A 13,514-nucleotide genomic window follows, 5' to 3' on the forward strand; every position below is an offset into this window, starting at 1 on the left:
CATACCATAAAAAAAGGGACTGTACCTGCCAAAAAGGTCCAGCTGGAGGGTATGCCACTGCATCTGCAGCAAGTCTGCGCTGTAGATAATGAAAAAATCCCAACTTTTACTGCAGCGTCCTACGGGGGTCATTGCGAGTTGATCGCTTACTAGCAGTTTTTAGCAGCCGGGCAAACGCATATTCGCCACCCATGGGGGAGTGTATTTTCACTTTGCAGGAGTGTGAACGCCTGTACAGCAGAGCGCCTGCAAACAGATTTTGTGCAAAACAAGAGCAGCCCTGTAGTTACTTATCCTGTGCGATGATTGCTACGATGAGTGACGCGGTAATGACGTCAGGTACCCGCTCAGCAAACGCCCAGCCACACTTGCGTTTTTCCAAACACTCCCAGAAAATGGTCAGTTGACACCCATAAACGCCATCTTTCTGTAAATCTCCTTGCGTTCGGCTGTGCGATTGGAAACGTCGCTAGAACCAGTGCAAAACTACAATGGACTTCGTACCCGTACGACACGCGTGCGCATTGTGGTGCATACGCATGCGCAGATTAGCCATTTTTTTCACTGATCGCTATGCAGCGAACAACGGCAGCTAGCGATCAACTCGGAATGACCCCCTATGTCCTGCTACCTGTCCACCTGCCGCCTCCGGCATCAACAATCCCCACTCCCTAGCCGCAGCGCAGCTGGAACAAAAGCTGCTTCGGCCACCGGCATAGATGTGTATGAAAGCGGCGCAGCGGAAGGCTTTCATAGCCCTCCCTGCGCCGCACACTCTCTGAGCCTCAGAGCCTCCTCTGCGTGTGATGTCACAGAAGTGCCTCCCAGCCACAGCTGCGCCCTGATCCCCAGTGGCCCTGACCCCGCAACACAGCACCTGGGCTGCCGGCCTGGAAGCCCCGAGATAGCTAATGTAACGGATAGAGTGGGTGACATCGCAGAGGGTAATGTCTGGACGCTGAATCAATGTAAAAGGTGACAGTGCTGTGCAGTGCAGTGGGTGTGCAGTCAGGGCCGGTGCTAGGGTGTTCGGCGCCCCCCTGCAAGCTATAAATTTGCACCCTCGCATACTTTACAAAGGCACAGTTCACATAATACCCCCTATAGTAGAGACACTTACACATGTAATGCCCCCTTTACCAGAGACGTTTACACATGTAACGCCCCCTGAACCAGTGACGCTTACACACGTAACGCCCCCCTGTACCAGTGATGCTTACACACGTAACGGCCCCTGTACCAGTGACGCTTACACACGTAATGCCCCCCTGTACCAGTGATGCTTACACACGTAACGCCCCCCTGTACCAGTGACGCTTACACACGTGATGCCCCCCCTGTATCAGTGCCACTTAGACACATAAAGTCCTCTGTATCAGTGCCGCTTAGACACTTAATGTCCCCTGTACCAGTGACGTTTACACACATAACGCCCCCCTGTACCAGTGACGCTTACACACGTAACGGCCCCTGTACCAGTGATGCTTACACATGTAATGCCCCCTGTAGCAGTGACGCTTACACACATAACGCCCTCTGTACCAGTGCCGCTTAGACACGTAACGCCCCCTGTATCTGTGCTGCTTAGACACATAATGGCCCTATACCAGTGCTGCTTAGACATGTCACGCCCCCCCTGTACCAGTGACGCTTACACACGTAATGCCCCCTGTACCAGTGACGCTTACACACGTAACGCCCTCTGTATCAGTGACGCTTACACATGTAACGCCCCCTGTACCAGTGCTGCTTACACACGCAACACCCCCTGTAGCAGTGCCGCTTACACACGTAACGCCCCCTGTACCAGTGAGGCTTACACACGTAATGCCCTCTGAACCAGTGCCGCTTACACACGTAACGCCCCCTGTACCAGTGCTGCTTACACACGTAACGCCCCCTGTATCATTGCCGCTTATACATGTAACGCCCCCTGTACCAGTGACGCTTACACACATTATGCCGCAGTCACACATGCACACACATACACACACAACAGACACATATATGCATATATACAAACACACACACATACATACATACATAATAAGATTTTACTTACCGGTAAATCTATTTCTCGTAGTCCGTAGAGGATGCTGGGACTCCGTAAGGACCATGGGGAATAGACGGGCTCCGCAGGAGATAGGGCACTTTAAGAAAGCTTTGGATTCTGGGTGTGCACTGGCTCCTCCCTCTATGCCCCTCCTCCAGGCCTCAGTTAGGGAAACTGTGCCCAGAGGAGATGGACAGTACGAGGAAGGATTTTTGTAAATCTAAGGGTGAGATTCATACCAGCCACACCAATCACACCGTATAACTTAAGATAAACTTACCCAGTTAACAGTATGAACAACAACATAGCCTCGGTATCACCGAAAACTATAACATAACCCTTATGGTAGCAATAACTATATACAAGTCATGCAGAAGAAGTCCGCACTTGGGACGGGCGCCCAGCATCCTCTACGGACTACAAGAAATAGATTTACCGGTAAGTAAAATCTTATTTTCTCTAACGTCCTTGAGGATGCTGGGACTCCGTAAGGACCATGGGGATTATACCAAAACTCCCAAACGGGCGGGAGAGTGCGGATGACTCTGCAGTACTGAAAGAGCAAACAGGAGGTCCTCCTCAGCCAGGGTATCAAACTTATAGAACTTTGCAAAGGTGTTTGTCCCCGACCAAGTAGCTGCTCGGCACAACTGTAATGCCGAGACCCCTCGGGCAGCCGCCCAAGAAGAGCCCACTTTCCTAGTGAAGTGGGCCTTAACCGATTTCGGTAACGGCAATCCTGCCATAGATTGCGCCTGCTGAATCATGTTACAGATCCAGCGAGCAATAGTCTGCTTTGAAGCAGGGGCGCCAACCTTGTTGGCCGCATACAGAATAAACAAAGCTTCAGTCTTCCTGATCCGAGCTGTTCTGGTCACATAAATCTTCAAAGCCCTGACTACATCCAGGGACATGGAATCCTCCAGGTCCCTTGCAGCCACAGGCATGACAATAGGTTGGTTCACATGAAAAAATGAGACCACTTTTGGCAGAAAGTGAGGACGAGTCCTCAACTTTGCCCTATCCACGTGAAAAAACAAGTATGGGCTTTTATGTGATAAAGCCGCCAATGCTGAAACACGTCTCGCCGATGCTAACGCCAACAACATGACCACTTTCCATGTGAGGTATTTCAACTCCACAGTTTTAAGTGGTTCAAACCAAGGTGACTTGAGGAAACGTAACACCACGTTAAGATCCCAAGGTGCCACCGGAGGCACAAAGGGAGGCTGAATATGCAGCACCCCCTTCACAAAAGTCTGTACCTCAGGTAGAGAGGCAAATTCTCATTGAAAGAAAATGGATAAGGCCGAAATCTGGACCTTTATGGACCCTAATTTTAGGCCCAAGGTCACTCCTGTTTGAAGGAAGTGCAGTAGACGGCCCAAATGGAACTCCTCCGTAGGAGCAGCTCTGGCCTCACACCAAGAAACATATTTCCGCCATATATGGTGATAATGTTTCAACGTCACGTCTTTCCTTGATCAGGGTAGGAATGACTTCCTCCGGAATTCCGTTTTCCGCTAGGATCCTGCGTTCAACCGCCATGCCGTCAAACGCAGCCGCGGTAAGTCTTGGAACAGACAGGGCCTCTGCTGCAGCAGGTCCTGCCTTAGAGGAAGAGGCCACGGATCTTCTGTGAGTAACTCTTGCAGTTCCGGATACCAAGTCCTCCGTGGCCAATCTGGAACAATGAGGATTGTTCTGACCCTGTCACCAGAGCATCTACCGCTACCGCCTGAGGGTCCCTTGACCTGGCGCAATACCGCTTTAGCTTTTTGTTGAGACAGGACGCCATCATGTCTATTTGAGGCAGGCCCCACCGATCCGCGATCTGTGCAAAGACTTCTGGATGCAGGTCGTGCCTGCTGAGGAAGTCCGCCTCCCAGTTGTCCACCCCCGGGATGAACACCGCTGACAGCGCGCTTACATGGCCTTCCGCCCAGCGTAGAATCCTGGTCGCTTCTGCCATGGCAACTCTGCTCCTTGTTCCACCTTGGCGGTTTATATGAGCCACTGCCGTGACAATGTCTGACTGAATCAGAGCCGGTCTTCTCCGAAGTAAGTTCTCCGCTTGACGCAGGACATTGTATATGGCCCTCAACTCCAGGACGTTGATGTGGAGACAAGTCTCCAGGCTTGACCAGAGACCTTGGAAATTTCTTCCCAGTGCCACTGCTCCCCAGCCTCAGAGGTTTGCGTCCATGGTAACCAGGACCCAGTCCTGAATGCTTAACCTGCAACCCTCTAGAAGGTGAGCACTGTTCAGCCACCACAGGAGAGATACCCTGGTCCTGGGATACAGGGTGATCCTTTGATGCATTTATAAATGGGACCCAGAACACTTGTCCAAGAGGTCCAATTGAAATGTCCTCGCATGGAATCTGCCGAAAGGGATGGCCTCGTATGAAGCCATCATCTTCCCCAGGACCCGCGTGCACTGATGCACTGAAACCTTCTTTGGTTTCAATAGGTTCCTGACCATGGTCATGAGTTCCTGAACCTTTTCGATCGGAAGAAAAACCTTTTTCTGGTTTTTGTCTAGGATCAGGCCCAGAAAGGTCAGACGCGTTGTAGGAACTAGCTGGGACTTCGGTATATTGAGAATCCAGCCGTGTAGCTGCAACGTCTTCATGGACAGAGACACGCTGTCCAGCAACTTCTCCCGAGATCTCGCCTTTATTAGGAGATCATCCAAGTATGGGATAATTGTGACCCCCTGCCTATGCAGGAGCACCATCCTTTCCGCCATTACCTTGGTGAAAACCCTCGGTTCCGTGGAAAGCCCAAACGGCAACGTCTGAAATTGGTAGTGACAGTCCTGCACTGCAAATCTCAGGAACGCCTGATGGGGGGGGGGGGATATTGGAACATGAAGGTATGCATCCTTTATGTCCAGGGACACCATCCAATCCCCCCCCTCCAGGCTGGCGATGACCGCCTGGGGTGATTCCATTTTGAACTTGAACCATTTCAAGTACAAGTTCAGAGATTTCAGGTTTAAAATTGGCCTGACCGAACCGTCCGGTTTTGGGACCACAAACAGGGTTGAATAATATCCCTCCCCCTGCTGGAGATGAGGAACTGTGACAATCACCTGTTGAACATATAATTTTTGGATTGCTGTCAACACTGACTCCCTCTATGATGGGGAAGTCGGCAGAACCGATTTGAAAAACCGGTGAGGAGACAAGTCTTCGAATTCTAGCCTTTATCCCTGAGCGACAATCTCTACCGCCCAGGGATCCACCTGCGATTGAACCCAGACGTGGCTGAGAAACCGAAGACGATCCCCCACCAGATCTGCCTCCCCCCGGGAAGCCCCAGCGTCATGCGGTGGACTTTGCAGATGCCGGGGAGGACTTCTGCTCTTGGGAACTAGCTGTGTGCAGCTTCTTTCCCCTGCCTTTTCCTCTGGTAACAAAGGACGATCCCCGCACCTTCTTGTTTTTATTGGAACGAAAGGACTGCATTTGATAATGAGGTGCCTTCTTAGTATGCTGCGGGGGGACATAAGGTAAGAAATTCGACTTACCAGCCGTAGCCGTAGAGACAAGGTCCGAGAGGCCGTCTCCAAACAACTCCTCCCCCTTGTACGGCAAGGACTCCATGTGCCGCTTAGAATCGGCATCTCCTGTCCACTGCCGGGTCCACAGGAGTCGCCTAGCAGAAATAGACATAGCATTTATTCTGGAGCTTAATAAACAAATGTCTCTCTGAGCATCTCTCATATACAAGGCAGCATCTCTGATATGCTCTATGGTCATTTGAATGGCATCCCTATCTAAGGTGTCAATCTCCACAGATAAGGAATCTGCCCATGCCACAACCGCACTACAAACCCAGGCCAACGCCATAGCCGGTCTAGCAATAGTACCGGAGTGATTGTAAATGTGCTTCAAGGTAATTTCCTGCCTGCGATCAGCCGGTTCCTTGAGGGAAGCCGAATCCTGAGAAGGCAGTGCCACCTTTTTGGACAAGCGTGTCAGCGCCTTGTCCACTTTTGGTGAAGATTCCCAGCGTATACTATCAGTTTGTGGAAAAGGATACGCCATAAGAATCCTTTTGGGAACTTGTGGTCTCCTATCTGGAGAGTCCCAAGCCTTTTCGCACAATTCACTTAATTCAAATGATGATGGAAAAGTGACTTCAGGCTTTTTCTCTTTATACATGTGTACCCTCGTGTCAGGGACACGGGGTTCCTCAGTAATATGCAAAACATCTTTAATGGCCATAATCATGTACCGAATACCTTTTGCCACCTTCGGCTGTAATTTTGCATCTTCATAGTCGACACTAGAGTCAGAATCTTTGTCGGTATCTGGGTCATCGATCTGGGATATGGTGCGCTTCTGAGACCCCGACGGGCCTGGCGCCACAGGGGCAGGCATGGACTGGGTACCTGATTGATCCCTAGCTTCTGCCTTGTCTAACCTTTTATGCAATAGATTTACATTTGCATTCAAGACATTCAGCATATCCACCCATTCCAGTGTCGGCATTGCCGACGGCGACCTGACATTCAAGCACTCCCCCTCCACAGTAAGCGAGCCTTCCTCGTCAAATATGTCGACACACGCATACCGACACACTTCAAACACACAGGGAACCCCTTTTCTGAAGACAGTATCCCTGTCAAGGCCCTTTGGAGAGACAGAGAGAGAGTATGCCAGCACATACCCCAGCGCAATAACCCTGGAGACCAACACAAAATGTTTTCCCCCAGCAGCGCTGTGTAATATCATGTAAACCGCCAATTATGTGCCCCCCCCCTCTCTTTTAAGCACCCTTTCACTGCGTGTAAACAGGGGAGAGTCCGGGGAGCTTCCTCTCAGCGGTGCTGTGGAGAGAAAATGGCACTGGTGAGTGCTGAGGGAGAAGCCCCGCCCCCTCGGCGGCGGGCTTCTGTCCCGCTCAAACTTCGTAAAATATGGTGGGGGCTCTTTTATATACATGTACAGAGCCCACCTGTACATGTATATAGTCTTTTTGCCATGCAGAGGTTTATATTGCTGCCCAGGGCGCCCCCCCCCCCCTGCGCCCTGCACCCCTACAGTGACCGGAGTATGTGAGGTGTATGGGAGCAATGACGCACAGCTGCAGTGATGTGCGTTACCTCAGTGAAGCTGATGGCTTCTGCCGCCTGAGACGTCTTCTGACTTCTGTACTTCTGGCTCTGTGAGGAGAACGGCGGCGCGGCTCCGGGGGTGGACGCCCAGTAAGAACCTGCGTTCACCCCCTCTGGAGCTAATGGTGTCCAGTAGCCGAGGAAGCAGAGCCTATCTTTGACAAGAAGGTCTGCTCCTCTCTCCTCATTCCCTCGATGCAGGGAGCCTGTTGCCAGCAGTGCTCCCTGTGAAAAAGTAGTAAAAAGTAGAAAGAAAAATCCAAACAAAAATGCTTTCAGGCAGAGAACTCTGGAGAGCTCTCTGCAGTGCACCCATCTTGCTCTGGGCACAGTGTAAAACTGAGGTCTGGAGGAGGGGCATAGAGGGAGGAGCCAGTGCACACCCAGAATCCAAAGCTTTCTTAAAGTGCCCAATCTCCTGCGGAGCCCGTCTATTCCCCATGGTCCTTACGGAGTCCCAGCATCCTCAAGGACATTGGAGAAACTGTACATACATTACACACATACACAGTCACACATACATACAGTATACACAGACACTGTATACACACACACACACACACACACACACACACACACACACACACACACTCATTCTCTTTCCAGACACTTACCTAATGACGTCTGGCTGGCAGAAGCTGTAGCAGCTCATCCTCCTGCTGCAGCATGGTCCTTTCTAGCTCCGCCCCTTATTACCATCTAGCTCTGCCCCCTTTGGCTCCCACCCACCCACTGAATGTCACACAGGGGAGGGGAGGTGGAGAGGAGGTTTTGTGCTGCCGGTGACGCTGCATGTGTGACAGCAGCCGGCAGCAGCAGCAGGGATGCAGAGCAGGGAGAACGTCTCTCCTTCCTGGTGCCTCCCTGCACTGCATCCCTTTGCTGAGCAGCTAGCACCGGGCCTGTATGCAGTGACACTGAAACTGCACAGCACTCTCACCTTTTACATTGATTCAGGCAGTCACTCAGTTCTGCCAGCCAGTTACTATTGTTAGCACCAGTGTCCCAATGCGCCGCATTACAGGGAAGTAGACGCACTAAATAAACTACAGCTCCCAGCAGCCTTTAGCACCGAAGCATTCCGGCCCTTAGGGCTGCTGGGAGCTGTAGTTTATTGAGTGCATCTTCTTCCCTGTAATGTGGTGCGTTGGGACACCGGCACTAACAATAGTGACTGGCTGCTGTGCGAGTCTCCAGGAGAGCCACTGCCAAAGGGAGGACAGCAGCTTAGCTGCTGACAGGAGGAGAAGCAGGAGAAGCATTACCCGCCCCTCCCCCACTCACAGTACCTCCAAGCCCCATCCACTGCACCCCTACACACCCCCTCCAGCACCTGCGGTACCTCCGGACCCCCTCCCCCACCCGAAGCAACCCCGCACCCGCCCCTCCCACTGCACCACCGCATCCACCCCTCCTCCACCCGGGGCACCCCTGCAACTGCTCCTTCCCCACCCATGGTGGCTCTGGACCCCCACCCGCTGGCATCCACGCACCCTTCCCCACCCGCAGCACCACCACACCAGACCCTCCACCACCTGCAGCAACATCGCAACCGCCACTCCCACGGCACCCCCGGGTCCCATCTGCATCTTCCCCGTACCCACCACTCCCCCTACCAAAGCACCTACTAGGTGATTCATCAGGCCCTGCGTGCGCTGTTCACGCCGTTGCAAGGGGCTTCAAACCCTTAATCATTGCACGCCCTTTGTCCGTGCAATATTTAACCACTCACACAATTATGAGTGGAGGTAATACTCCATATAATAAAAATATTGCATGCCACAAAGTTGTGCAAGGGTTAAGGGGGCGTAGCCCCTTACGACGGTGTGAAGAGCACCCGTAGGGCGCGATGAATCACCTAGTATTAATACTAATAATAATACTAATAATAATAATAATAATAATAATAATAACAAATATGAATGCAATGGTCCCAAGTGTTTTCTGTTATAAAAAAATACTATAATATTACTTCCTTAGCATACAGTATAAAAACGTAAACTTAATTATCTCAAAAGTCAAAGCTTGAAATTATCCAAATTTAAGTTATTTTTAAGGACTATTCTGTAAAAGAAAAATCTGAATTTTTTTCAAATTCAAATTTTGCTAAATTACTTTTACAACATTAAAATATTTTTATTTTATTTTTGTAATAAATGAAATTGTGAACCAATTTGAATAACTAATATACAGTAAAATCAGTGTGTACAAAGGGCACATCTACATACTGTATTTAGTACACTACAAGGAGACCTTATAGATTCTGTTGTATTCCTACTGAACATCACAGGTTTTGGAATCAGCTGTGTTGCTACAGATCATTATGCAGAATTATCTTCTCTCTCTGGGATTCTAATCCCACTAGGACACATACAATTTGTCCAGCTTTTCACATCCAGTATTAACACTTTACTTGCACATTCATATCCAAGGCCCAGTTTTCTAAATCTGCTCCTATGAATTAGACAATCTGGTCCCTAAAGTATTAATTTGTTAATAATGCACAAGAGAATATCTCATAATATATATATTGGAAGTATTTATATTTAATGTTCATTTGATCTCAGATTAACCAGATATACAGATCAATGGGGTATGTACTAATTATTAGTGTTGTATTTTACTGTATGAAATACAGGAACCAGAGCTGTTAGAGTGCCTCAAGGTAAGACACCATAACATATGCATGGTATAATCAGCCATGTTACCAGTTTACCAGTGACGCTGAAATATTTAAACGTTCGTGTCTGTAAATTTTTGTCTTGGAAATGTCCCTATTTTTTAATATTGAAAACAACATAATTTTCTCTTATGGGTGGTTATTCCGAGTTGTTCGCTCGTTGCCTATTTTCGCAATGGTGCGATTAGTAGCAAAAACGGCAAAAAAGCGCATGCGCATGGTACGCAGTGCACATGCGCTTAGTAATTTAACAAAAAACTTAGTAGATTTACTCAAGCTCGAACTACGTTTTTTTCCTCACTCGAGTGATCGTAGTGTGATTGACAGGAAGTGGGTGTTTCTGGGCGCAAACTGGCCGTTTTCAGGGAATGTGCTAAAAAACTCAGGCATTCCAGGCAAAAACGCAGGAGTGGCTGGAGAAACAGGGGAGTGGCTGGCCGAACGCAGGGCGTGTTTGTGACGTCAAACCAGGAACTAAACGGACCTAGGTGATCGCAGTGTAGGAGTAGGTCTGGAGCTACTCAGAAACTGCACAAAAATATTTAGTAGCAGCTCTGCTAATCTTTCGTTCGCTATTCTGCTAAACTAAGATACACTCCCAGAGGGCGGCGGCCTAGCGTGTGCAATGCTGCTAAAAGCAGCTAGCGAGCGATCAACTCAGAATGAGGGCCATTGTGTATAATTAACTTGCTTTTCAGTACCACAATGTATAAAAAAAATTGAACAATTAAAATAAGACATAATTTATAAGCCTTTTCTGCCCTGATTCTTATAATTTTTTTTAACACCTGAGTGGAAATACTTGGCAAAAAGTTTAACTGTTGTTTTTGTTGCATATTTTTTTAAATATCATTTTTAATAAGTAATTTTAAAGCAATAGCAAGTACTTTAAAAAATAAAATAAAACTTTCAACAGAACAATGTTTTATTTTCTTACAATAAATTTTAAAACATTTTTTGTTTTGTTTGAACTAGAAATATTTTTGACTCATTTGCCAACCACAAATTGTCCCAGTAGCAGAACTTAATTTAGTTAACTTCTAAGGACAGTTACTGTAAGCAGCAATACTCACTGTACAAATATCACAGTGATGAAAGATGTGACAGACATTATCAAAGTAATGATTCCTAAACCAGTAACAGTCTCTTGAGACACATACAATGGTTAAGATGTTTAGCATAGGTCACAATGAATAACAAAAATGGTTATCAGACTAACCACCAACAGATAAAATATCATGGACATGGATATATTCTATGCAGCACCACCTGCAGCTAGGGTAACAACTTATTACTATATTCCATAGCCTAAATACTGTAGATATTTTCTACTTTTCATGATAACCAAAATCAGGCACTTGGACCAATATTGCAACATGGATGGCCCCGATGTCAATAAAAATTATTCTGACCACACTACCAAGTCTCATTGGTGGCAAAAGTAATAAGGACATGTGGCAGAATTCAAAGATCTCAAAAAGTTGGCCACATCTACTATAGTTGTGACCAAACTGAACAGTGTTTCATGGTGTGAAGAGTGAGGGCACTTATACTGCAGGATAACAAAACCTCAAAGGTATCTTGATGCAAAAATACTATTTCAGTCCTTGTGCAGCAAGGATTAGACCCTGGTCTTTTGCACCTTCCAGTCACGATTCGTGGGAAAGCGTATTTTCTAGAAAAATTATACTAGCATAATAACACTATACCAAAATAAAGATAGTCTTTGTGCATACTGAGTTTCATACATTTTGATTATGTAAATCATTTATAATTAATGAAAGACAAATATGTGTCCTAATTAAGTACTTTGTTATACAAAAAAATGTTAAGTCTTGATGAATAATGAAGGCAGTGTACTAAACTGATTACTTATACCCCTTTTCCACCAAAATCAAGGGTCAAACCCAGGATTTGGAAAATGGTTCCAATCCGGGTCAGATCCGGGACAGACATTGTTCAAACTGCTGCTCTGGCCTGGGTTATTCCCAAGCAGGCAACGTTCACACTGCACATGGGTGCAGTGTCTCTTCTGCTGACACTTGGAATTGACATCATCTCCAAGCGCCGGGAAATCTGGCTCACCCCATGTTGTAAATGGGATCCAGGTTAACCATTTATGCTGAGCCTTACCCGGGTCCATTGTTGGTGTGGGGCATGAAAGGCGACCAGGGAATACAGTGGTAGGTCTCCAAAGTGGTGTTGCCAGTTGTCACAGTGGCTTGGCTAACCAGGATACGGTCGTTAGGTTGACCCAACTTAGGTCGACAGTCATTAGGTTGACCACTGAAGGTCGACATTGCTGTTAGGTCGACAGGCAATAGGTCAACATGGGCATTAGGTCGACATGTACTAGGTCGACAGGTAAAATGGTCAACATGAGTTTGTTACTTTTTTTTTTTTCTTTTTCTTTTCATACTTAAAGATAACATGGACTACGATTGGAACAGTAACCTTGCCCGAAGCATGGTGAGCAAAATGAGCCTGCGAGGGGATATGGTACACTAATTGGGGTCCCCCCTCACTTTACAGAGAAAACGACAGCAAAAACTCATGTCGACCTTTTTACCTGTCAAACTAGTACATGTCGACCTACGCCCATGTCGACCTGTTGCCTGTCTGCTTAACAGCATTGTTGTCCTTCAGTGGCCGACCTAATGACTGTCAACCTAAGTTGAGTCGACCCAACGACCCATACCCGGCTAACCAGTAGAATGTGAATGGCCTGGGCCCCTTGATAAATATATAGTTAATACTACTAGTGCATGCATGATAATGTACAAGATTAATAACAGCAATCCACTATAGGTAACACACCATAGTATGTGCAGTATTCTCAGGACTACTGATCCCTAGAGGAGGCAGTGGGGCCCACCAGGGATTTGCCCCGCTCTCCTGTTTGCCAGTCCAACCCTGCATGGGTTCTTCCCCGGACCATTCCTGCCAGTTGCCTGTGATGGATTGCTGGGTCACTGGACCGGGATTTTTGGGGACCCTATTCCACTGAGCAGCAACCTGGGTTATCACAGCAATAACCCGGGTTTTAGTGGCAGTATGAAAAGGCCTTATCAGTTACATTTCCATATAGCGGCACAATCTCAAAAATATATTGTAGGCATCTAATGGTTTTTATGATTAAGTCCCAAAGACAAAATATAAGAGGTTAATTATGCATGCACTAGACGGCATTTTAATCAAATTAAATATACTGTGGGCATAGTTTCCAAACTGCTAATGTTGTTGCCAGGGTCTATTTTTCTTGAACCATTACATCTGAGAACTTTACGTATGATAGTCCCCACGCAGACCTTGGTGCAACAGAATCCTCTTCATATCATAGCTATTAAATTTTAAATTATAAAATATTTTTTTCATATATTAAACTTCAATAAATACTAAGTCAAATGTATAAACTGAGTTATATTTTGAAGCTAGCCAATAACAGAAAAAGGGACAATTCCAGAGGCAAATATTTGCAGGAACTGATCTTAAAAACCCAGGACTATCCCTTCAAATTGGGGAGATGTACTGTATCTATGGTTACTGACACATTATATACCAATCTATGCTCCAGCAGTGAAGCAAAAATGAAACAGAAATCAGCAAAAACATATAAAACAGACACCAAATACAGAATGATCAAACAGGCTTAT

The sequence above is a fragment of the Pseudophryne corroboree genome, chromosome 6, assembly GCF_028390025.1.
Source record: "Pseudophryne corroboree isolate aPseCor3 chromosome 6, aPseCor3.hap2, whole genome shotgun sequence".
Taxonomy (NCBI): Eukaryota; Metazoa; Chordata; class Amphibia; order Anura; family Myobatrachidae; genus Pseudophryne; species Pseudophryne corroboree.